This window comes from Gossypium hirsutum, chromosome A03, assembly GCF_007990345.1.
Source record: "Gossypium hirsutum isolate 1008001.06 chromosome A03, Gossypium_hirsutum_v2.1, whole genome shotgun sequence".
NCBI lineage: Eukaryota > Viridiplantae > Streptophyta > Magnoliopsida > Malvales > Malvaceae > Gossypium > Gossypium hirsutum.
Window position 1 is genome coordinate 95978638 of NC_053426.1, and position 26215 is coordinate 96004852.

Genomic DNA, 26215 nt, shown 5'->3' on the forward strand with positions numbered 1-26215 from the left:
TAGATCCCGTTATCTAATCACTTGTATTTTATTTTAATAGGAATTTGGGTCACACAACTCTAACAAAATATGTAGGATACTAAGTTAAAGTAATAGATTTTAATGTTTGACCAAAATTAATATATATTAAAAATTAGTTCTTTTAAACCAATAGCCCCCAAAACTATTAAATATAAGATTTGGGTACATAAATAAAAAAACATTCCTAAAGTAACATCTCTAATACTTTTAAATTAGAGATAAAAGGGAATTCTTTTTGTCATTCTTTTATCCAGTCTCTAAAACTCTTTAACTTTGTAGTGATAATCGCTTAAAAAGTTGAAGTGATCATTCAAAATGTAGTGTATTTTAAATTTTCTTTTGTTTTTTCAGTATTCTATTCTTATTATTATTGTTAAATATTGAGTTTCGATATTACTCATTCTCATTTTTCCAATCAATATTTTTTCTTAACTCGTAATCACATATTTATTAAGGTAAAGTTTGCAAAATTCAAGAGTACTTACCTCTTTAGATGACAACAATCAAAACAAGGTTTCTTTTTATTTTCTTAACACTTGAATCCACTTAAGCATTTATTCAAAGTCTATTTTTCTACCTATTCAACATTTCTCAACACTAAAATATAAGCAATTAAAATACACCTTCAATAAATTTTCTCATACTAAATACCTCAAATAACTAAAGTGTAGATGAAAAAAAAAAAATACTTTCTTACCTTGATTTGGAGTTTTCTCTCACTAACTGCAACTTCTCTCATTAAACCATAAAAACCTAAGTCTTGAATGAAGATTGTGGCAATGGAAAACAACAAAAAAAGATTGTTTTCTAGTAAGGAGGAAACTTAAGTGTTAGAGTGGAGTTTTATTTGGAAAAGGGAAGGGGGGAGGGAGGGGAAGAAATAGCCATGCAAAGGGAGGTATGTTGAATTTGAGGAAGAAAGGGTAAAAAAAATTAAACCTTTCTTTTTTTATTCACTAATTAAAAATTGGTCCTAAGTTAAAAAGTCAATTACTTAAAATGTGTCAATTACTTAAAATGTGTAGTCCACATTATATTTTCACCTAATTCCAGTCCAATATTTTGAAATTGGTTCTAAAAATATAATATCTCCCTATTTAATATTCCTAGTATAATATTCACCAAAATAGCTTCTTCTTTTTTCTTTCTTTTTTTTTTACGAAAAATTACATTTTATCCCCTTATTACTTATTATCTTTCTCTAATTTCATCCTCAACACTTAGTACTTCAAAAAAAAAATTTAACCAAACTTGTCATCCTCAATTATTAATGGCTTGTGCAAAATTTTGCATTTATGACCTTTTTTGGTAAAGTAGAAATTTTACAATTTAGTCTTGGTACTTTTTACTTTCATTCAATTTAGCCCAATCAGAAAATGCTTAGTAACAACCTGATTTTCGTCGGTGTCAAAAAAACTCGGTTCAAGATTGAATTCTTGAAAATCGAGAAATTTAGAATGTTAAGCTGAAAAGTTAGCAAGTTGTATGTGATATTAATAAATAGAACTGAATAGTAATTAAATAGATTAAATTTATTTATAAAATAGTTCAGGGAATAGATTATAAGATGAGTAAAAGAAGATAATTTGTTTGAAACTTTGTGCATGTCTTTTGTAACAGCCCGATTTAGACCCTAACAGAAATGGTGGTTTCGGGACCATGAATTCGAGTCATAAAAATATTTAAAGATTATTTTCTGTATTTATTATGTGTGAATTTGTGTGTGTGAAATTTTCGTAATTTAATTTTGTCGTTTGAGTGTCCGATTAAATAAAAGGACTTAATCACGTAAAATGAAAATTTGGTAGTTAATGTAGAAAGGGGCCGAATAGTGGTTGTTCTTTTAATATGGAGGTTTTGTGTTGCAATTAAACCATTGAAATATTGAGTGGACGGTAATAGCCAAGGTTGATAATGGTTTTATATTATATTATAAAGGTTATATATGTAATTTAGTTAATAAACTTATATTAATTAAAACCAAACTTATCATATTCATTATTTATCTTTGTTCATCAACCGAATATTAAATAAAAGAAAAATAAATAAGAGAAGTTAGGGTTCGGCCATCTTTTAAGCTCAATCAAGGTATGTAACTAGCTCGGTTTTTCATAATTTTTACGTTTTTGAGATCGTTGCTAAGTTATCTTCAAGACCCATGCTTGAATTTTTTATTTTGTTGAATATTTTGATTTATTCCATTGTTGAAAGCTTGTGTTTTTTGTTGTTTGATGATGAAATGTGAAAGATATGTTTTGGATTAACATGTTTTGAATTGGAGTTTTTGATGATTTTGAGTAATTAGGACTAAATTGCATAAATAATAAATTAAGGGACTAAAATGTGAAATAAATGAAATATATGGACTTGTATGAACACTAGGAACATTTGGCCTAACATGGGTGTAGTGAAAGTTTGCATATTTTGTGTTTTGTGCAATAGGGATTAAATTGTAAAAAGTGTAAAATGTCAAGGTAAAATGGTAATTTTCCCATTTATGTGTTTTTGGACTAAATTGAATGAAAATATGTTTGAATGAGTTTAATTTGAATATTTTTAGATCAAGAACCAAAGAAATTGGATTTGGATCGGAGGAAAATGAAAGTTGTCGACTAGTCGTCCCGTTCTATTTTACATCATCCGAGGTAAGTTTATAAGCAAATAGACGTACTTAATTTTAATTAAATGAAAATTATACATGCTGAAATGGAATGTGAGTATTTATATGCAATAGCTGAATGTGAGTAAGCTTGGCAACTATGTTTATCAATTCGTTCCGACCGAGTTACAACGTTTGAAAGTCCCATATGAACCTTAGGAATAGCTAGGATACATATGTCATGACATAGGATTCCAATATGTGATGTGCGAGTAAGACTATGGCATCGATATGTGACTCCGATATATGTGTGCGAGTAAGACCCTGTCTGGGACAGTGGCATCGATATGTGATTACATGTAAGACCACGTCTGGGACGTTGGCATTGTACGATATATGTGATTATCCAAGTGTCCTATCCAATTTCGAATGGTTCATCGGGCATCAATAAGTTATGATTGAATGTGTAAAACGAGCTAAATGACCAGGTATGAGTTAGCTTATTATCTACTTGTAATGAGGTAAGTAAGTACTTGATATTTGTTATAAATCACTTATGAGGTAAACAAAGAAGGAATGTGAATATGAAAGTGTAATTAGCCTTTGTGATGTATATTATGAATATCTTTGAGATGATACTTGAATAAGTGTAAATGGGGTAATGTATATTCGGCCATATAATTAGTATATATATGAAGTTATATTTTGATTCATGAGCTTGTGTATATGAGTGAACGCGTACTTGGTTATATAATGACATTTTGGCTATGAAAGTTGAATGATAATTTATTAATTTAACTATATGAGCATTCGGCCAAGGTAGTATTTATGTATGAAAGTATATATATATATTATTTATGAAATTGTAAGTTTGAGATTAAATGTAATATTGGTATTATAATTTGGTTTAGTCTAATTGAGTTGATTATATCATTGGGTTGTTTATTTGCTTACGACTTACTAAGCTATAAAAGCTTACTTTGTGTGTGTATGTTTGTTTTTGTTTTATAGATTTTGGATTCAAGTTACGAGCTCGGGGATCATTAGTAAAGGCTATCACACTATCGACTGCTTTCGGTATCTTTATAAGTGAATTTTTGAATCTATGGCATGTATAGGCTAGATTATACTTCTGGAAATGTTGGATTTTGGTTATGTATAATTTAAGCCATGCGAAAATGGCTTAACTACTAAGCTTGAATTTGGTTATGTTTGGTCATGGTTTAATCTTTTTTGGTTATAATGTTATATGCTATGAATGAATGGTATATGTGATAGGTGTTATACGTTTTGGAAATGGCTTGATAATGGTTGGTGAACTTCATTGTGGTTGATGAGTCGGTCATGGTGTATATAAATTTTCATAAGTATGGTTAGATGATTCGGCTATGGTTGTGTATAGATAAAGTATATATGAAATTGGTTGTTATGTTTGATATAGGTGTTAATATGTGAATGGGCATTAAATGATATATGTTTATGTTCGAATATGGTAAAGGATTATTATGATATGTTTTGTCTTGTAAATGGTCTAGTAATTTGGCTTAACAATGGAGCAAGATTGATCATATATATATATGTACATGTTTATGTGTGTGTAATCGAATGATGCTTGTCATTATGATTCGGTTTGTAATGGAAATGTATATGCATTTATTATGCTTATGTGGTTGGTAAAATAGGTACAATTGATGAAGATAAATATTGAATAGGTATTAGGTATGTTTTGTTAGTAAATTGCATATTTAATAAGTAACAAGTATATATATATATATATGTATTCGGGTATGCAATTGGTAAACTTCTTGTTTAAGATTGACTGGTGGAATTGGTATGACTTTAATGTTTTATGAAATATTTTTTTGATCAGTTGTGAAGTTGATAATGCCATATATGCTGAGGGATCAAATGCCTTGTGATATTATTTAATTGGTTAAATATGCGCATGTCTAGAATTAAGAAATAAAATGTTTGATTTTTATTGTGGTAATCGCTTATCAATAAAGTGATGAACCTGTGATTCGTATATGCAATATGTTTTTATAATGTATGTTTAATATTTAATTAGTTATATGCTCTACATATATATAAGAATATGACCTGTGTTAGCATGAGAATGTCCGGAACTGTGCTTATGTTCAGCAATGCCTCGTGACCCTAATCCGGCGACAGATACGGGTTATGGGTGTTACATCCTTGATGAGTAAATTGCCATGTCCTTAAAAACTATTGGGAATCGACCCATATAAACAACGAGATAGTAAAAGTAGAGAAGAACGAACACAAATATTTTACGTGGAAAACACTCAAAAAGGGAAAAATCACAAGCAAATGAGGTATCGACTTTTCACTCAATAAGTAAACAAACGAGAATATAAGATGGAGAAAATAACTTAAATGCACAACCTGTACATTACCTAAAACCTTGAATATAGAGCTCAAACTCTCAAATAGAAAATCAGTAAACAAAACCCTAAATCTCATAAGGCACTCACAAAAAGGGTATAAAATACTATCCATAATTACCTCGAAACTCTCACCAAAACCCATATGTGACTACATCTTATCGCCCTCAAAGAAAAAGCCTACGATTACATCTTGATTAGCTTAACAAAATAGGGATATAGTGGCACCTTTAAATAGACTAAGATTAGAGTTCTAAGCATACTAAAATATCCCTAGAATAATCAAAGTCTAACTGGGAGAAGAAGTCCTACTTGAAGTCTAAAACGTCGCTACCAAATAGAACATGTCGTGACATCGTTTTTGCCTCATCGCAACGTCGCCATCTGTTTTTTCAAAAATATGAGGCACACCCTATAAATCTCCACCTTGACTCATATTTATCAAGCCTTTTTTTCATGCCCCATCACGGGTCAAACTCGAATTTTCCAGTATGTCAACCAAGTCTAAATCATGCTTGAACTTGGGAAATGAAAGACTCTCAGTCTTCAAATCAAAATTGTATAATGTAACAAGGGCCAATAATACCCGAACAATAAAGAAAACATCACCTCTCTCCACCTAACTATAACCTTCTGCGACCAACCTTACTTCAAATACTCTGCGAACCATTCAATTCCTAAAGACCAAAGAGAGGATGAGATTCTTCTCTAAATCAGGCACATGTCTGACATTTAACACTACTCCACCTTCAATCGGATTATGTAAAGAGCGATGAATCATCACCCTCATTCTCGGCCACATCAGCTACTTCTGTAATTATTCGAAACTACCAGAAACTAAAATTTGTAATTCGTCAAACTTTTCGATATCTAAGAAAGTAGTTGTTTCATCGAATGAATCAATCTGCGAAAGTTGAATTGTAGCTTTGATACCAATTTGTTGGGGATCGACCCGTATAAATAATGAGATAGTAAAAGTAGAGAAGAATGAACACAAATATTTTATGTGAAAAACCTTCAAAGAGGGAAAACCCACGGGCAAAAGAGGTATCCACTTTCCACTAAATAAGTAAACAAACAAGAGTACAATATGAAGAGAATAACCTAAATGCACAACCTGTACATTACTTAAAACCCAGAATACAAAGCTCAAAATTCCAAAGAGAAAACCAATAAACAAAATCATAAATCTCATAAGGTACTCAAAAAAGGGGTATAAAGTACTATCCATAATTACCACGAAACTCTCACCAAAACTCATATACGAATACATCTTATCGTCCTAAAAAAAGCCTATGACTACATCTTGTCGCCCTCAAAGAAAAAACCTATGACTATATCTTGATTAGCTTAACAAAACAGGGATACAATGGTCCCTTTAAATAAGCTAAGATTAGAGTTCTAATCATACTAAAATATCTCTAGAATAATCAAAGTCTAACTGGGAGAAGAAGTCCTACTTGAAGTCTAAAACGTAGCTGCCAAATAGAACACGTCGTGACGTCGTTTTCACCTCGTCGCAATGTCGCAATCTGTTTCTCCAAAAATACAAGCACACTCTAAAAAACAAATATTCGTAAATTAAAATCAAGCTAGTGGCCTTACTTGACCATGGACATAGAATTCCACTTATGTAATTATGTTATGATGAGAGCCATTAATTTTATGGTAACTTTTAATTAAAAATTTATATTACCATGATGATATTAGTGGAAAGAAAGAGAAGAAAACTGGATACTCTTATTCTCCATTCGTTAAAACAAAAAAAAAGGAAAGAAAAACATCTCCTTTAAGATCTTATCATTATCGTGACCCCATAGCTATTTAGTAAGTTTTTTTCTTCTTTCAAAATTTAGTTAAAACTTTAATGAATAATATTACATAATGGAAGCAAATATAATAAATCTAAGAATTAACAATTTTTTAAGTTGGATTTCATTGTTAAAAAGCTTTAAAACATTTGATTAAGGTAATTTGAAATTCATGCATGAATGGGTTAATTAAATTAGGAAAGATAATGTTTTAAGTATGATAGATGGTAGTGAAACAAGCTAAAATTAAGATCATTTGATCAATTATGAAATTTTAATAATCTAATTAAATAAATTAAAAGCGACTAAAATTTTTTGTAATAAATTGGAAGCTACAAGACCCTAAACTATATTTATTAGGCAGAACTAAATTCGATTGAATAAATTGCGCAATATGGATGTTTTGAATATTAGGGTTGTAAGGATAAATTGAATTGAATGCATCATGTTTGATTTCATTGAATTTGTGTTGAATTGTGAGGCTAATGACATTTCTGTAATTGTATTTTTGAACGTAGTCAAAGACAATGATGGAATGTCAAAGGTAAAAGGAAAGAAAAAGACAAACGTCGTAGAGCTTTTTTGGCTTGTTCTATAATTCAATTTTAATAACTTGTTTGTACTCTAGTTTGTTGTTATAAGAGAACATAATATAAATGTCTAGCTAATCGTATCTTTCCCAAACTATGAAATGATGAATTTAATGTTGTGATTGTTGAAATCAATCTTGAATGCTTGAATTGTGTTGTATATATGTTGTATTTAGACATTAATATTATGTTGATATGTGTTACAATTATTATTACAATGTTAATTTCCTGTTAAATGGTGTTAAACGTAGTGTCGGGTATAGTTGGCATGCCATAGGGTCACCATTATCAGTGGTTTATTAGCTCCAATTCCCAGAGGGTCTTGGGCAGATACTAAAAGCCATCATTGTTGGGCAACCCGAGGTGACAAAATAAAACAATCCCAATTTTCATAGGGTCATAGACTTCTCTTTATATAGATTCAAGTATTCATTCTAATGTTTATCGTTGATTAATAAGGGTTGAAAAGAGTAAGTAACGAAAAAGACATTGAGTAAGATGTTGAACCATTGAGTACGTGATGATATAGAATTATGAAATATTGAGATAAGAAATGTAAAAGCCCAATTTTGAGCTTAATCAGAATAGTGGTTTCGAGACCATGAATTCAAAGTTAGAGAAATTATTATTTTATTATTATTTTGATGTTATATGATTATATTAGTGCATAAAAAATTTGGTGAGGTAATTTTAGCATTTGTGAGCTTAATTTTGAAATAAGACTAAATCGCAAAAAGGGGAAAAGTTGTGATTTGCTAGTCAAAGGTGTTTAATAGATAGAGAGCCATAATTGGAGGCCTTTAAAGTGCAATTAGACCCCCTTAAAGAGGCATGGCCGGCCATAGGGACAAGAAAATTAATGGGTCAAACGGTTAGGTAAATTGATGACCTAATATATGATAAAATAATACCCTAAGAGCCTAGCCTTCATCTTTTTCATTTTCCTTTCTCCTCCACCGAAATTTTCAGCCATTCTAAGGGTTTTAGAGGATTGAACTTTCATCCATTCATCTCTCTCTCAAGTAAGTGATTTAGATGGCCATTTTTGATAATTTTGGTACTTTTGGAACCCTTATAGCATGACCTAGCTAATGGGGGGACAATTTTGCAAAATGGTTGATAGTCTAGGGATTTTCCATGAAAGGATTTATGATGTTTGCTGAGTTTTAATGAAGAATATAAATCTTAGTTGTGTAGTAAACAACTTTTGTGAAAGAACTTCTCATGAAAACTCTAAAATGACCATTTTGTAAAGTTTGTAAAATAGATAGTAATATTGTAAAAAATGGGAATTTTGGGTCACTATAAGAGTAAAAAGGGTTTGGCTAGTCTTAATATTTGAATAAATTTGATAAAAATTGATTTTCGAGCCTAGGGGTAAAATGGTCATTTTATGAAAGTCTAAGGGCAAAATGGTTATTTTGCCAAAAATGTGAACTTATGATTGCTTAAATTTATTTAGAGGTTAAATGAGTGAATTTTTATTATTTTAGATCAAAAAAAAAGAAAATCGGACTTGGACTGGGGGAAGGCCAAGCAAGTAGAGTAAATCATCTAGCTGCCTACATTTTATAATCCGAGGTAAGTTGTACGTTAATAATTCAACTATATTGCTATGATGTATGAATGAATTGATATTGCGTAAATTATTTGATTGTGATTATGAGAATGCATGTCGAGAAATTAATGTAGTAAAGACTTCCGATTAAATATTTAGAATGGACTCGGATATTCGTACCATGACATTGGTTGGTATGTGAGCTAGTGTAAGACATGTCTGGGACATGCATCGGCATTGAGACGAAAGCTAGTGTAAGACATGTCTAGCACATTCATCGGCCTCGGGATATACAAGCTAGTGTAAGACCTGTTTAGGACATGGCGTCAGCTTGTTGTGTGACAGTGTAAGACCTGTCTGGGACATGGCATCAGCCTCGATATACGAAAGTTATTGTAAAACCTATCTAGGACATGGCATCGGCTTTAATGTACTAGTCAATGTAAGACCATGTCTGGGACATGGCGTCGGCATCTTATCCCATGTTTGGGGTTATTGAGTATCCTGTAATATTCCAAATAGTTCAACGGAAGATTTCTCAATTATAACAAAATGAGAAAAGTTATGACCATGTGGTGAGTGGTACAGGTAGTTACTTGAAATGTATGAGATGTGGATTTAGTACATGCTATATGAATGGTATTGGACAGTGATGAGTAAGTTGTGCTTATGTTTATTTATTGTATTCGAGAACAAGCTATGAAATTTTTATGAGCATATTGTGGTATGATGATTAGTTGATGTTTATTTTCATACAACTTATTAAGCTTTATGCTTACCCCTTTTCCTTTCCATTTTCTTATAGTGCCGCCAAAGTAGCTCGAGGATCATCGCTTACATCGGAGAAACCAGTCACACTATCCTCTGAAGCACTTGGTATAGTCAGTTCTTTTATTCTGATTATGTCATGTATAAGAACTTTTTTCTTGTTTTAGTGTCACATTTTTTTAGGGCCAAATGTGTTGGCTTGTTTTAGCATTTGACTCATTTTGTATAAGGCCATGAAAAATGGCTAATATTGAAAGTTGTTATATGAATACAAAAAGGTCTTTCATGAATGAAAAAATTGTTGGTATGGTTGAGTATGTGAATTTCAGTGTATGGATAGAAAAGTACATATATTAGTCGCTTAAACATATGTGAAATGTATATAGGTTTTAGTTATGGTTGCTTGATTGGGAAATCATGTTATGATAGACTTTGGTGTGATGGAAGGTATTGGATTGTGTTTTAGGGTGGCAAAAGGCTTGGTAGATAGCCTTATATTGTCCACACAGGTAGACACACGGGCGTGTGTCTGGGTCGTGTGTGATGCACGGTCAGCCCCGTGGGTGTGTTGTTCAGTCGTGTGCCTCCTGCGCGTAAAATTTGCAAGTCAGTATGCATGGTAATAAACACACGGGAAGAGACATGGTCGTCTGTCTCATCCGTGTGGAGGACACGGTCTCTGGACACAGGCTTGTGCCTTGGCCATGTGCCCCTAGTTTGTTGCTGACGTTAGAAACAAAATGTCAAGGTTTTTAGACATGGGCTAAGACATGGGCATGTCATGGCCGTGTGAGGGACACGGGCCATGGACACAGGCGTGCATCAGGCCATGTAAAAACTCCTGCATGTTCAAATTTGGAATTTAATTCACACGGGCTTAGGACACGGGCGTGTCCCCTTATGCTTAGGCCATGTAAACCATAAAGGCCTTTGGCGCGGCCAGGTCAATAGGGCCATACGGGCATGTTGCCCTTCCACACGAGCTTGTGCCCTGTTTCAAGTGATATTTTCCAAAGTTTTCATAAGCAATCGAATTAACCCCAGACCGTTTCCAAAATATGATTTGCCTCGTAGGCCCATATTAAGAATCAACATACTATGAAAGAAAAGTTTTAATTTGACCTAGTTTTTACATTTTAGAAAAGATTGAATGCATGCGTTTAAGTCAGGTAATGCTCCGTGCCCAGCTCCGATCTCAGACTTGGGTAAGGGGTGTTACATTTAATGGTATCAGAGCTGTGGTTTAGTCATTTTTAGGACTAACCTAGCGTGAGTACGAGTTTAGCTATACATGCCATAATTGTATATTGATAGTGTGACAACTCCTAACGAAATAAATTGTGTTTTTATATATAGTAAATGGATCCGGACGTAGCTACAGCGAATGACGTGGAAAGTAATGCGCCGGCTCCCACTAAAGGGACCGCGCCAGTTGATAATGGGCCCGTGACAATAAGTCAGGGCGGAGGGGCTAGAGAAGCTTACCTCCATATGATGGACGTGTGGTACTCGGAGTTTATTCGTGCAAATCTGAATACTCCACCTCCCCCACCTCCTCCAATTCCTCAACCCTTTCATATAGCTCCTCAAGAAGGAAACATAGCTAGAAGAGAGAAACCTCCAGTGGATAGAATTAGAAAGCACGGGTCCGAGGAATTTAGGGCAAATATTGATGATGACCCAGAGAGAGCAGAGTTTTCATTGGAAAATACCATTAGGGTATTTGATGAGCTATCACACACACCCGAGGAGTGCATGAAGTGTGTAGTGTCACTCCTACGAGATTTGGCCTACCAATAGCAGAACACTCTCGTGTCAGTCGTACCGAGAGATCGAGTAACTTGGGGATTCTTCAAGGAAAAATTATGAAAGAAGTATATTAGTCAGAGGTTCATCGATCAAAAGAGGAAAGAGTTTCTCGAGCTAAAACAAGGCCACATGATAGTGACGGAATATGAGTGCGAGTTTCTGAAGCTCAACAAATATGCGCGGGAGTGCATATCTATAGAAGCCATTATGTGTAAGAAGTTTGAAGATGGTTTGAATGAAGACATCCATCTACTAGTTGGCATCTTAGAGCTAAGGGAATTTGTGGTTCTAGTTGAGAAGGAACCTTTCGGATTCGTTGATAATTTTTTGAAAGATTTCTTCGAAAAGGTTTCATTAAGGCCGAAGAATTGGCCAAAAAAAAAGAAAAGCTGACATTGAGTCTTGTGACTCAAAGAAAAGACAAATGGGGAAATCATACCAGACCTTATCCAAGAGATCGAGGGAGCTTTCTGCTCGATCAATTGCATTAGTAGGATTTTCGAGCAGAAACAATAGCAAGCAGCATGCAGTGTCTAAAGCTCAAACCACTTCTATCGCAAGTGTTGGTAGTGCTAGACCAAATAGACCAGAATGTTCATAATACGGTAAACGTCATGTTGATGAGTGCCGAGGTAATGAAAAAGGCTACTTTAAATGTGGGTTATTGGACCATTTTATTCGTAGCTGTCTCGAGATGGTCGAGAAATATAAGGATCAAAGTGTGAGATCGGGTAATGCTCCTTCAAGGGGTAGACTACCTAAGAACTCGAGAAGTAGGGCTAGTAGTAGAGGTACGCCTAGAGATGCTGCAGTGACGTCCAAGGATAGAGCGCTTGCAAGGACTTATGCTATACGTGCCCGTAAAGAGGCAGAGTCTCCCGATGTGATTATGGGTATCTTTTCTATCCATGATATATCTGTTGTTCCTTTGATTGACCCGGGGTCTACCCACTCTTATATTTGTATGGAATTGATACCCCGTACGAACATGCTAGTCGAGTTCAATGAGTTCAATGTGTTAGTTGACCAAGTGTGTAGAAATAGCCCTTTGACAATTAGAGGTCATTGTTTTTTGGCTAACTTGATGTTATTGCCTTTTAATGAATTTACTGAAATCCTTGGGATGGATTGGTTGACTTCTCATAGTGTTGTAGTGGATTGTGGAAGAAAATCTATTGAGTTGACATGTAAAGACGGGGATGTTCTTCGGGTTGAAACGGGTGAATTAGACATTTTGCCTGTAGTGATACCGTCCATGTCGGCAGTGAGATATTTGAGAAAAGGATATGAAGCTTATCTTTCTTTTGTATTGAATACTCAAGTATCCAAATTGAAGATCGAGTTAGTACCAGTGGTTTGTGAGTTCACAGATGTATTTCCGGAGGAATTGCCGGGACTGCCCCCAGCGAAAGAAGTTGAATTTGGAATTGAGTTAGTCCCTGGTACGACACCTATCTCGATTGCTCCGTATAGGATGGCTCCGATGGAATTAAAGGAGTTGAAAGTACAGCTACAAGAACTAACGGATAAGGGTTTTGCGAGACCGAGCTATTCTCCGTGGGGTGCTCCAGTGCTCTTTGTGAAAAAAAAATAGGTGGATGAGGTTATGTATAGACTACAGACAGCTTAACAAGGTGACAGTGAAGAACAAGTATCCCTTGCCAAGGATTGACGATCTGTTTGACCAATTGAAAGAAGTCACCGTGTTTTCCAAGATAGACTTGAGGTCTAGTTATTATCAGTTTAGAGTAAAGGAGGAAGATGTATCGAAAACCGCATTTAGGACGAGTTCCTTGTGATGCCCTTCGGTTTAACAAATGCCCCTATGGTATTTATGGATTTGATGAACCGTATTTCTCAACCGTATTTGGATAAGTTCATGGTGGTCTTTATCGATGATATATTGATTTATTCTCGAGATGCAAGTGAACACGCGGAACATTTGATAACGGTTTTGCAAACTTTGAGGGATAAGCAGCTGTATGCCAAGGTTAGTAAAAGTGAGTTTTGGCTCCAAGAGGTCGAATTCTTAGGACATATAGTTTTGGGTGACGGAATTAGAGCTGATCCGAGTAAGGTCTCAGCTATTGTTGAGTAGAAACAACCAAAAAATATTTCAGAGATTAGAAGCTTTCTGGGCTTAGCTAGGTACTACAGAAGGTTTGTTAAAGGATTCTCGATGGTAGCCACTCCAATGACTAGACTGCTACAAAAAGATGTCAAGTTCGTATGGACGGAGAGGTGCCAACAGAGTTTCGAGAAACTAAAGACCTTGTTAACCGAAGCTCTAATTTTAGTGCAACCAAAACCAAGAAAGGAATTCGTAGTGTACAGCGACACTTCCTTAAATGGATTGGGATGTGTGCTCATGCAAGAAGGCAAGGTAATATCCTATACCTCTAGGCAGTTAAAGCCACACGAGAAAAACTACCCGACGCACAATTTAGAGTTGGCCTCTATCGTGTTCACATTGAAAATTTGGAGACACCATTTGTATGGCAAGAGATGCCGAGTGTTCATTGACTATAAAAGTCTCAAGTATTTGATGACTCAAAAGAAGTTGAATTTACAATAATGGAGATGGTTAGAGTTGATAATCGATTATCACTCGGGGAAGGTGAATGTATTCGTTGATGCTTTGAGTAGAAAATTGATCGCGTGATTCGTAACAAGTAATAAATATTTATAATTAAGATCAAACCTAGACTAACTATTATCACGACGAAAAGCCAAGCTGACCTATCGAACAATAGTATAGTAATGGCAAGACCAGGATATCGTACCCAAGGGAACCAAAAGTATTAGTAATAACTATCTTTTTATTATCTAGCCTAGAAATAAAGAAGGGCTGTTTATTAAACTAATTAACTAAACTAGGAACGCACAGAGAAAAGAATTGGGGAATTGCTTTTGGGAAAATCGATTGACTTGAGACAATACCTAAGGAAAAATCTACCTAGACTTTACTTGTTATTCTGGCTCCGAACTGGACGATGTATTCATTCAACTTGTTCCGTAGAGATCCCTAAGTTATGTTATTATCGCTATTCAAGACTAATAACGTCTAATCCCTAAATTGAATAACCGATACTTTTCTCTAATTAACACTCTAGGGTTGCATTAACTCGCTCTATGGATCCCCTTATTAGGTTTCACCCTAATCCGGCAAAATCTTGTCACCCTATTTCTAGGTGCGCAATCAACTCCGCTTAATTATGAAAAAAGTACTCTTAGACAGGGTCTAGTCCTCCTCTGAATAAGAGCATGTCTTGAATCAGTATCCTGGGATATAAAAACAAGAATTAAGTACACATAATTAAGAACAAGTTAAATAATTATCATACGATTCAGAAAATAATAACAAGATTCGTCTTAGGTTTCATTCCCCTTAGGTATTTAAGGGATTTAGTTCATAACTAAATAAGAAAACATCTCAGAAGAATAAATAATACAAAACATCAAGAAAACCCAAAACTCCTAAAGGGAAATTGAGGAGAGATCTTCAATCTTGATAATGAATCTGGCTTCTGAGATGGATCAATCGGCTTCCTTGGGGTAATTCCTTACCCTCCTTCTCTGTCCCCTTTTTCTTCCTCCTCTAGTGTGTATTTATAGGCTTTGGAACGCCTAGAAACCCTCAAAAGTGGCCTTTTCTGAATTGGACTTAACTTGGGCTCGACAAGGACACGCCCGTGTGACACGGCCGTGTGACGTGATTGCTAGGCCGTGTTTGATCTGTTAAATTGAATACAACCGTGTGGGTCAATGGCCAGGCCGTGTGAATCGTGAAAGCCTTGGTCGACACCCTCGAAAGATAAGGGCGTGTGAGCTGCCCGTGTGGCAAGGCTTAGGCTGTGTCATCTTCTCGATTTGGTCCGTTTTATCCCTTTTTGGCTCCTTTTGACTATTGGTGCTCTCCTGAGTACAAAACATGAAATTAAAGCATTAAGAGTATCGAATTCACCAATTCTAATGAGAAATCATCTATAAAATGCATTAAACATGGGGTAAAGATATGTATATTTTACGGTTTATCAAATACCCCCATACTTAAGCATTTGCTTGTCCTCAAGCAAAATCCTCAACTCATAATCAAAATAAATTCTCCTCAACTTATAATTCTTATCGATAATATCTCAAAATAATTCATAGGTAATCATACATTGAGAATCCAACTAAAAGAACATAAAAGTTTCAAACATTCCAAGTTGAGTATTTAATCATGCAAACATAGGTGTCTCTCCACATCTAAGTGATTACCTTTGATTCAGAATATGACAGAGTTTCACATCCTTACTAAAGATTCACTCAAATCACTCGAGGTGTTTAAGGACAATAAATGAAGCACTCAATAGTCAATAATGAAAAGTCATTACCATAGGCTTGCATGAAAATCAAATCTCCACCACTGTAATTTAAGATGATACATCAATGAAAAGGTCTTTAGAAGGTTGTAATGAGGCTTGGTTAGGGGGTGTGGTCACAAGCTGAAAGAAAAGGTTAGAATCGAGATTGACTTGAAAAGTTGCCTTAACTAGAAAAAGAGTTAATCTTCACTTGCGTATAATAGAGCTTTTCTCAGAATATGAAATTACAGATATGTATACATAGTTTTTTTTAAGAACAAGTTAAATAATATAGACTAAATATCAAGACAAAACATAGCTAGGCAATCCATTCGACTCAAATCTCGACAAAAATAGGGATTAATTTAGGGGATTTGAATAATAATGGGTTAAAGGTTAATATTAAGGGCAATAAAAGAATTGGTTTGTTGGGCTTAAGGGGGTTTACTAGAGGTTAATCGTGGAGGTAGGCTTTTCATGGCATGAGTGGGTTAATCTTAAGTGCCTTAATCATTTTGATATATCAAATCAAATGGTGTGGTCTCAACATGCATAATCAAGTAAGTTCTACAATAACAGTTCAATACTGACACACTCAAAGCAATAATAAAAGTGAGCATGAAAGGATGAATAGATGCTCAAAAGGCTCAAAAATCTCACAAAAAATTATGGCTTTTTGATGTTTAGACTCCTGAATTCTAATTCAAAGTAATACCTAGTCTTGGGGAAACAACCTATAATTTTAATTTCTTAAAAAATCAACTTATCATGCTTGATTCTCTAATGTCTTAAAGTTTAAATAATCAATGCATAAATCCCTATGTTTTAATTCAAGATATATCAATCAAAATCATAAATCAATTAAAATTTATCCTAAATATGATATGAGAGTTTTTCATTAGAACAAGGTGATTATTCAGGGATTTTTCTGATAGTAAAATAAATACCTCCCCACACTTAAGATGTACATTGCCCTCAATGTACAAAGATAGATGTTAGAGAATAAAAATAAGATAGGGAGAGAAGTGAAACTTCCTGTATGATGAATTCCTCGAACTAGAGTTTTGGAGAGTGATCGGTTTGAGAGTGGAGGAGGATACTCCGGCGGTCGTAGAGGTTCATTAGGCCATAAGTCCTGCGCCAAAAGAATATTATATCTAGTGGTAGCTATGGTCGTGGTCGAGCAGGACATGGCAGTCGTGAAGAACCTTCCCCGGTGGAGTTGTAGTTCCTATGTGATGATGAGCTTAAGAGCTCTATATAACTGTGATAAAATTAGGAACTTTTTAGGAGATATTAGGAAGAATAAGGACTCGAAAAGAAATAACCAAAATTAATAATAATAAATAAAATAAAATTCTAAAATCTAACAAAAATAAAAATTAGTTTCGATAAAAATTAAAAACATAAAATATTAAATAAATATTTCTAAACATCTTCATCGCTGGATGGTTCGTGAGGTGGGACTGGCGATGAGATGTGGATGTGCTGGCAAAACTGCTGTAGAGTAGCATTAATGTTGTCAAATCATTGAAAGCACTGTTGCCCGAATCGGATGAGGCGCTCAGAGACGTCAGCATATGAAGCCGTCGCATGAACTGGACGAGAGGGTGGTGGTGGCTGAGTCGATAGGTCCTCGTGCTGTGGGGAGGTGCACACAGCCTAGGACCACGCCCGTGTACTCTGAAGGTGAGCCCGTGTTTTTCAATTTTTTTGCAATTTAGGTCATGCCTGGCTACTATCCCACACCCGTGTGTCTTAGGCCTGTGTGGCACACGACTATGTCGCACAACCGTGCCTAGCTTTGTTCACTTCTTCCACGCCCGTGTGTTATTATAGCACGCCTGTGTATTGTTGTACACGGCTGAATGGCACAGGCGTGTCTCACTCCCGTGTCGAAGAAATAGAATCGAGCCTTGTCCTAGGCACACCCGTGGTTTTCTATTCCCACGCCTGTGGTCTCTTATCAAGTTCACCCACGGCCATGTCGCACGGCCGTGGGGATTTATCGCATCCCGTGTTTTGGGGAAATCATGTCCCGCTTCAACACAGCCGTATCGCATGGTCGTGTCTCTTCCCCTGTTTGGCCATGGCTTTAGGCACGCTCGTGTGCCTGGCCGTGTGTGCTGAAAAACTTTGCAATTCAAAGATTAAGTTAATGATTCAAAGTGTTGAAATTAAAAATAAAGAAATCAAAATATGTTAGTGCTTGGGCCGCCTCTCGTGAAGCGTTTATTTATAGTCTAAGCTCGACTTACCTTTCCATTGAATGATCATGGTGGTTTGAGGAGTTCATACTCCTCATTCCTACTATCAATCTTAAAATAAGGTTTTAATCGGGTGTTGTTTACCTTAAAAGTACCGAACTTGGGATGACTCACCTCCACCGTACCGAATGGAAAAATACTGAGTACCAGTATGTGGGATTTCCTTATTTGGTGTGGTAGTGACAATATGGGGATTTGTGGCATCTAGTAAGACTTTATCGCCAACCTTAAGTTGATTATGAGAGGTATCGGGCTTGTTTTTGCGTAGTTTCGGTTTATCATATGTTCTCAGTTTGTGTGCTCGCCATTCATCTAGCTCCTCTATTTGAAGTCTTCGTTCCTCATGGGTGTCTTTGTTCGCTACTTGATAATAGTGAATTCTCTCCGTTGTCTTAGTTCGAGGAGGTTCCTGCTAGGACGATTGAATATTATTTTTATCATCGACAAGTTTCATAGCGTTATCTTGAGTCTTAGAAGTTTTGAATAAATCGCGTGCTTGGAGTGTTACTGCATCATTTTCTGCACGAAGTGTTAGCTCTTCTGTGCCTACATTAATAATGGTTCTGGCAGTTGCTAAAAAGGGTTGTCCTAAAATTAAAGGTACCTCGTTATCCTCATCCATATCTAAGATGACAAATTCTACTAGGTAAATAAATTTATCAATTTTAACGAGAACATCTTCAATAATACCTTTAGGAAATCTAATTATTTTGTCAGCCAATTGTATGCTCATCCTAGTCTGTTTGGGTTTACCGAGACCTAGTCGTTTAAACATTTTATACGGCATAACATTTATACTTGCCCCTAGATCACCTAAAGCATTATTCACAGATAAACTACCAGTTAAGCAAGGAATTGTAAAACTCCCTGGATCTTTCAATTTGTTAGGTAGCTTATTCTTTAGAATAGCTGAGCAGACTGCATTGAGTTCCACATACGATGTAGCGTCTAAATTTCTTTTATTGGTCAGAAGTTCCTTTAAGAATTTTCCTGAGTTGGGCATCTGTGACAGAACTTCAATAAAGGGTAAGTTAATATGTAATTTCTTTAAGAGTTTGAAAAACTTACCGAATTGTTCTTCTATTCTGTCTTTCGTCATCGCTTTAGGATATGGCACACGAGGTTCATGATTCGTACTTACCTGTTTAGGATCATTATCGTTTACCTCTTCTCGACCTTTGTTCATCGCGTTGTCTTGCTGTAATTCTGGCTTCGGTGTAATGAATCATTCCTTATTTTGAGTACTAATTGCATTGAGGTGTTCCCTCGGATTAGGTTCAGTATTACTTGGTAAGCTACCTTGTAGTCGTTCGGAGATTAGTTTGGATAGCTGGTCTATCTGAGTTTCGAGTCCTTGGATCGATTCTTGTTGATTCTTAAGTGCTGTCTCAGTATTTTGGAAACGGGTTTCTGACACTGAGATGAATTTAGAAAGCATCTCTTCAAGGTTTGGTTTCTTCTCTTGTTGATAAGGTGACTGTTGAAAACCCTGAAGATTTTGTGGCTTTTGATTCCCTTGACCACCCCAGGAGAAATTTGGGTAGTTCCTCCAACCTGCATTATAAGTATTACTGTATGGGTTATTTTGAGATCGGAAGTTATTGTTACCCATATAGTTGACTTGTTCTTCTTCAGTTGTAGGATTGAAGGATTGGTATTCTGTATGAACACCTCCGCCACTTGAGTCACACCTCATTACTGGATGTACCTGCGTAGAACCAAGTAAACTGTCAATCTTTTTATTGAGAAGTTCTACCTGATTAGAGAGCATGGTGACTGAATCGATGTTATAAATGCCGGCTGTTTTCGTTGGCTTTGTCCTCATAACTTGACACTAATAGTTATTCAGTGTCATCTCCTCTATAAATTCATAGGCATCTTCTGGTGTTTTATTGTTGATGGTTCCGCTAGCAGCTGCGTCAACCATTTGCCAAGTCGAGGAATTCAGGCCATTGTGGAATGTTTGTACTTGAGCCAAAGCGATAACCTATGGTGAGGGCACCTTCTCAGTAAGTTCTTGTATCTCTCCCATGCATCGTAAAGTGTTTCTAAATCCATCTGCACAAAAGAAGAGATATCATTATATAATTTAGCCATTTTAGCCAGCAGAAAATATCTTAGTAAAAATTTCTCAGTCATTTGTTCCCAAGTAGTGATAGACCCTCGTGGTAATGAGTTCAACCACTGTTTAGCTTTGTTTCTTAGTGAAAATGGAAACAACCGAAGACGTATGGCATCATCAGAAACGCCATTGATTTTAAATGTATCGCAAAATTCCAGAAAGTTTGCTAAGTGAGCGTTGGGATCTTCATCCTGCAAACCATCAAACTGAATAAACTGTTGTATCATCTGAATAGTGTTAGGTTTTAATTCAAAAGTATTTGCAGCTACAGCAGGTATAACTATGCTAGATTCAGTTCCTGTTAAAGAAGGTTTAGCATAATCATACATAGTATGTGGAGCAGGATTTTGATTAGCCGCAATTACAGGAGGTAGCTGATTGCCTTGGTTTTCAACCATCTCATCGGTTGGGGATTGAGTACCGTCTTCTCGCTCGTTCTCCGTGTATTGTAAGCTACGCCTTATCTCTCTTTGATTTCTACGAACTGTGCAATCGATTTCTTCGTCAAAAAGTAATGGTCCTAACGGGTTTCTTCTAGTCATAAACTATAAAAACCTACCAAGAGAAAAAATAAGTAAATTATTGAATAATAGTAATAATAAACTAAAATTAAATTGCAAGAAAAACAAATGGCTAAAGTAATAAAAATTTAGCGTTCCTAATATTTTGAATCCCTGGCAGCGGCGCCAAAAACTTGATCGCGTGATTCGTAACAAGTAATAAATATTTATAATGAAGATCAAACCTAGACTAACTATTATCACGACGAAAAGGCAAGTTCACCCATCGAACAATAGTATAGTAATGGCAAGACCGGGATATTATACCTAAGGGAACCAAAAGTACTAGTAATAACTATCTTTTTATTATCTAACTTAGAAATAAAGAGGGGTTGTTTATTAAACTAATTCACTAAACTAGGAATGCACAAAGAAAAGAATTGGGGAATTGCTTTTGGAAAAATCGATTGACTTGAGACAATACCTAAGAAAAATCCACCTAGACTTTACTTGTTATTCTGGCTCCGAACTGGACGATGTATTCATTCAACTTGTTCTGTAGAGATCCCTGAGTTATGTTATTATCTCTATTGAAGACTAATAACGTCTAATCCCTAAATTGAATAACCGAGACTTTTCTCTAATTAACACTCTAGGGTTGCATTAATTCGCTCTAAAATGCACATGGTCGTGTGGGTCAATGGCCAGGCCGTGTGAATCGTGAAAGCCTTGGTCGACACCCTCGAAAGACATAGGCGTGTGAGCTGCCCGTGTGGCAAGGCTTAGGCCATGTCATCTTCTCGATTTGGTCCGTTTTGTCCCTTTTTGGCTCGTTTTTGGCTCTTTTTGACTCTTGGTGCTCTCCTGAGTACAAAACATGAAATTAAAGCATTAGGAGTATCGAATTCACCAATTCTAATGAGAAATCATCTATAAAATGCATTAAACATGGGGTAAAAATATGTATATTTTACGGTTTATTAGAAATCATTGTTCACCTTGAAGGCTATGAATACTTAATTGACCGTGATTGACGATATTTCGATTCTAGCCGAGATGAGAGCTAGACCGATGTTCCTTCAAGAGATTTGTGAAGCTCAGAAATGTGATAAGGACTTGCAAGCTAACATGGCTCAGTGTGAGACAGGAAATGAATTAGAATTTCATATTGGTATCGACAGTTGTATGATATACCAAGACAGAATTTGTGTACCCAAGGATAATGAGCTCATACAAAAGATTTTACGAGAGTTACAAAGTGTTGCTTATCTATCCATCCGGGTAGTGTGAAAATGTATAACGACTTGAAGAAAATGTACTAGTGGTCGGGGATGAAAAGAGACATTTCTGAGTTTGTTTCTAAGTGTCTAGTTTGTCAGCAAGTGAAGGTTGAACACCAAGCACCTTCAGGTTTACTTCTACCCGTAATGGTTCCCGAATGGAAATGGGACTGTGTAACTATGGATTTTGTATCAGGATTGTCGTTGACACCAAGGAAAAAGGATTATGTTTGGGTTGTTGTGGATAGGCTTACCAAGTCGGCACATTTTATACCGGTGCATACAGACTACTCCCTTGAGAAATTAGCTGATTTGTATGTTTTTGAAATCATGAGACTTCATGGGATGCCCTTGTCGATTATCTCAGATAGGGATCCAAGGTTTACCTCGAGGTTTTGGAAGAAGTTGCAAGAAACTTTAGGGACAAAATTGAATTTTAGCACAACTTTCCACCCACAAACCGAAGGTCAGTCGGAGAGAGTAATTCAAGTCCTTGAAGACATGTTGCAGTGTTGTGTTTTCTAGTTTCAAAGTAGTTGGGAAAAGTACTTACCGCTAGTTGAATTCGCCTACAACAATAGCTATCAGCCGAGTTTGAAAATGGCGCCCTATGAGGCTTTGTATGGACGCAAGTTTAGAACACCCTTGTATTGGATAAAACTTAAAGAGAATTAGATTCACGGGGTCGATTTAGTCAAAGAGACTAAAGAGAAGGTTAAGGTTATTCGTGATTACTTGAGAGCCACTTCAGATAGACAGAAATCTTAAGTGGATTTGAAACGAAAAGAGATCGAGTTTCAAGTCAGTGATAAGGTGTTTTTGAAAGTATCCCCGTAGAGAAAGTCCTCAGATTCGGTAGAAAGGGCAAGCTGAGTCCTCGTTTCATAGGGCCTTATGAGATTACCGAGAGAGTAGGGCATGTTGCCTACCGACTGACTTTTCCATCAGAGTTGGAAAAGATTCACGACGTGTTTCATGTGTCCATGTTACGTAGAGATAGATCGGATCCTTCGCCTGTGATCGCACCAACTGAGGTTGAAATTCAGCCGGATATGAGTTATGGCGAAGAGCCGATTAAGATTTTGGCTCGAGAGGTTAAACAATTGAGGAATAAGAGTATAGAACTTGTAAAAGTGTTATGGAATAGACATAGAGTTGAGAAAGCCATGTGGGAGCCCGTAGAGATCATGAGAGATCAATACCTGAACTTATTCACCGGTAAGATTTTCGGGGACAAAAATCCCTCAGGGGGAGAATTGTAACAGCCGAGTTTTAGGCTTAGCCAGAATAGTGGTTTTGAGACCACAAATTTGAAGTCAAAGAAATTATTTTATTATTATTTTGATGTTATACATGATTATATTAGTACATGAAAATTTTGGTGAGGTAATTTTAGTATTTGTGAGCTTAATTCTGAAAAAGGACTAAATCGCATAAAGGGAAAAAGTTGTGATTTGCTAGTCAAAGGTGTTTAATAGATAGAGAGTCATAATTGGAGGCCTTTAAAGTGCAACTATACCCCCTTAAAGAGGCATGGCCGGCCATAGGGGCAAGAAAATCAATGGGTCAAATGGTTAGGTAAATGGATTACCTAATGTATGATAAAATAATACCCTTAGAGCCTAGCCTTTATCTTTTTCATTTTCCTTTCTCCACTGAAATTTTCATCCATTCTAAGGGTTTTGGAAGCTTGAAATTTCTGCCATTCATCTCTCCCTCAAGTAAGTGATTTAGATGCCCATTTTTGATAATTTTTGTACTTTTGGAACCCTTATAGCATAACCTAGCTAATAGGGGACCATTTTGCAAAATGGTTGATAGTCTAGGGATTTACCATGAAAGGATTTATGATGTTTGCTGAGTTTTAAGGAAGAAAATGAATCTTAGTTGTGTTGTAAACAACTTTTGTGAAAGAACTTCTCATGAAAACCCTAAAAGGACCATTTTGTAAAGTTTGTAAAATAGATAGTAATGTTGTAAAAAATGGGAATTTTGGGTCACTATAAGAGTAAAAAGGGTTTGGCTAGTCTTAATATTTGAAGAAATTCGATAAAAATCAATTTTCAAGCCTAGGGGTAAAATGGTCATTTTTTGTGAAAGTCTAAGGGCAAAATGGTTATTTTGCCAAAAATGTGAAATTATGACTGCTTAAATTTATTTAGAGGTTAAATGAGTGAACTTTTATTATTTTAGATCAAAAAATAAGAAAATCAGACTTGGACCGGGGGAAGGCCAAGCAAGTAGAGTAAATCATCTAGCCGCCTACATTTTATAATTTGAGGTAAGTTATACGTTAATAATGCAACTATATTGCTATGATGTATGAATGAATTGATATTGCGTAAATTTTTTATTGTGATTATGAGAATGCATGTCGAGAAATTAATGTAGTAAAGACTTCTGATTGAATATTTGGAATAGACTTGGATATTTGTACCATGACATTGTGTGGTATATGAGCTAGTGTAAGACATGTCTGGAAAATGCATCGGCCTCGAGATATACAAGCTAGTGTAAGACCTATCTGGGACATGGCGTCAGCTTGTTGTGCGTTAGTGTAAGACCTGTCTGAGACATAGCATCGACACCGATAGATGCGAGCTAGTGTAAGACCTGTCTGGCACATGGCATTAGCCTCGATATACGAAAGTTAGTGTAAGACCTGTCTGGGACATGGCATCGACTTTAATGTACAAGCCAGTGTAAGACCATGTCTAGGACATGGCGTCGACATCTTATCCCATGTTTGGGGTTATTGAGTATCCTATAATATTCCAAATAGTTCAACGGAAGATTTCTCAATTATATCGAAATGATAAAAGTTATGACCATATAGTGAGTGGTACAGGTACCTACTTGAAGTGTATGAGATGTGGATTCAGTACATGCTATATGAATGCTATTGGATAGTGATGAGTAAGTTGTGCTTATGTTTATTTATTGTATTCGAGAACAAGCTATGGAATTGTTATGAGGATACTGTGGTATGATGATTAGTTGATGTTTATTTTCATGCAATTTACTAAGCTTTATGCTTACCCCTTTTCCTTTCCATTTTCTTATAGTGTCGCCAAAGTAGCTCAAGGATCATCGCTTACGTCAGAGAAACCAGCCACACTATCATCTGAAGCACTTGGTATAGTCAGTTCTTTTATTTTGATTATGGCATGTATAGGAACTTTTGTCTTTTTTAGTGTCACACTATTTTGGGGCCAAATGTGTTGGCTTATTTTAGCATTTGACTCATTTTGTATAAGGCCATGAAAAATGACTAATTTTGAAAGTTGTTATATGAATACAAGAAGGTCTTTCATGAATGAGAAAATTATTGGTATGGTTGTGTATGTGAATTTTAGTGTGTGGTACATAAATTAGTCGCTTAAACATATGTGAAATATATATAGGTCTTAGTTATGGTTGCTTGATTGGGAAATCATGTTATGATAGACTTTGGTGTGATTGAAGGTATTGGATTGTGTTTCAGGGTGGCAAAAGGCTTGGTAGATAGCCTTATATTGTCCACACGGGTAGACACATGGGCGTGTGTCTGGGTCGTGTGTGACGCACGGTCAGCCCCATGGGCGTGTTGTTCGATCGTGTGTACCCTACTCGTAAAATTTGCAAGTCAGTATGTATGGTAGTAAACACACGAGTAGAGACACAGCCGTGTGTCTCAGCCGTGAGGAGGACATGGTTTCTGGCCACGGGCGTGTGCCTTAGTCGTGTGCCCCTAGTTTGTTGCTGACATCAAAAATAAAATGTCAGGGTTTTTAGACACAGGCTAAGGCACGGGCATGTCATGGCCGTGTGAGGGACACGGGCCATGGACACAGGCGTGTGTCAGGCCGTGTGAAAACCCCTGTAGGTTTGAATTTGGAATTTAATTCACACGGGCTCGGAACACGGGCGTGTCCCCTTATGCTTAGGCCGTGTGAACCACACGGGCCTTTGGCACGACTAGGTCAATAGGGCCACACGAGCGTGTTGCCCTTCCACACAGGCATGTGCCCTGTTTCAAGTGATATTTTCCAAAGCTTTCATAAGCGATCAAATTAATCCCAGACCATTTCTAAAGTATGATTTAGGCCTCGTAGGCCTATATTAGGAATTAAAAAACTATGAAAGGAAAGTTTTAATTT

At 36.0% G+C, this 26215-nt stretch overlaps 1 non-coding gene and 1 pseudogene across 1 annotated transcript; one reads left to right on the forward strand and one right to left on the reverse strand.

Annotated features, from left to right (window-relative positions):
- LOC107888076 (cytochrome P450 71B34-like) overlaps positions 1-26215 on the reverse strand; it is a 69229-nt pseudogene that overhangs the window by 16695 nt on the left and 26319 nt on the right.
- On the forward strand, positions 20159-20264 carry LOC121227327 (small nucleolar RNA R71). Its single transcript, XR_005924954.1, has one exon. It is a non-coding gene; the product is annotated as a small nucleolar RNA R71 (small nucleolar RNA).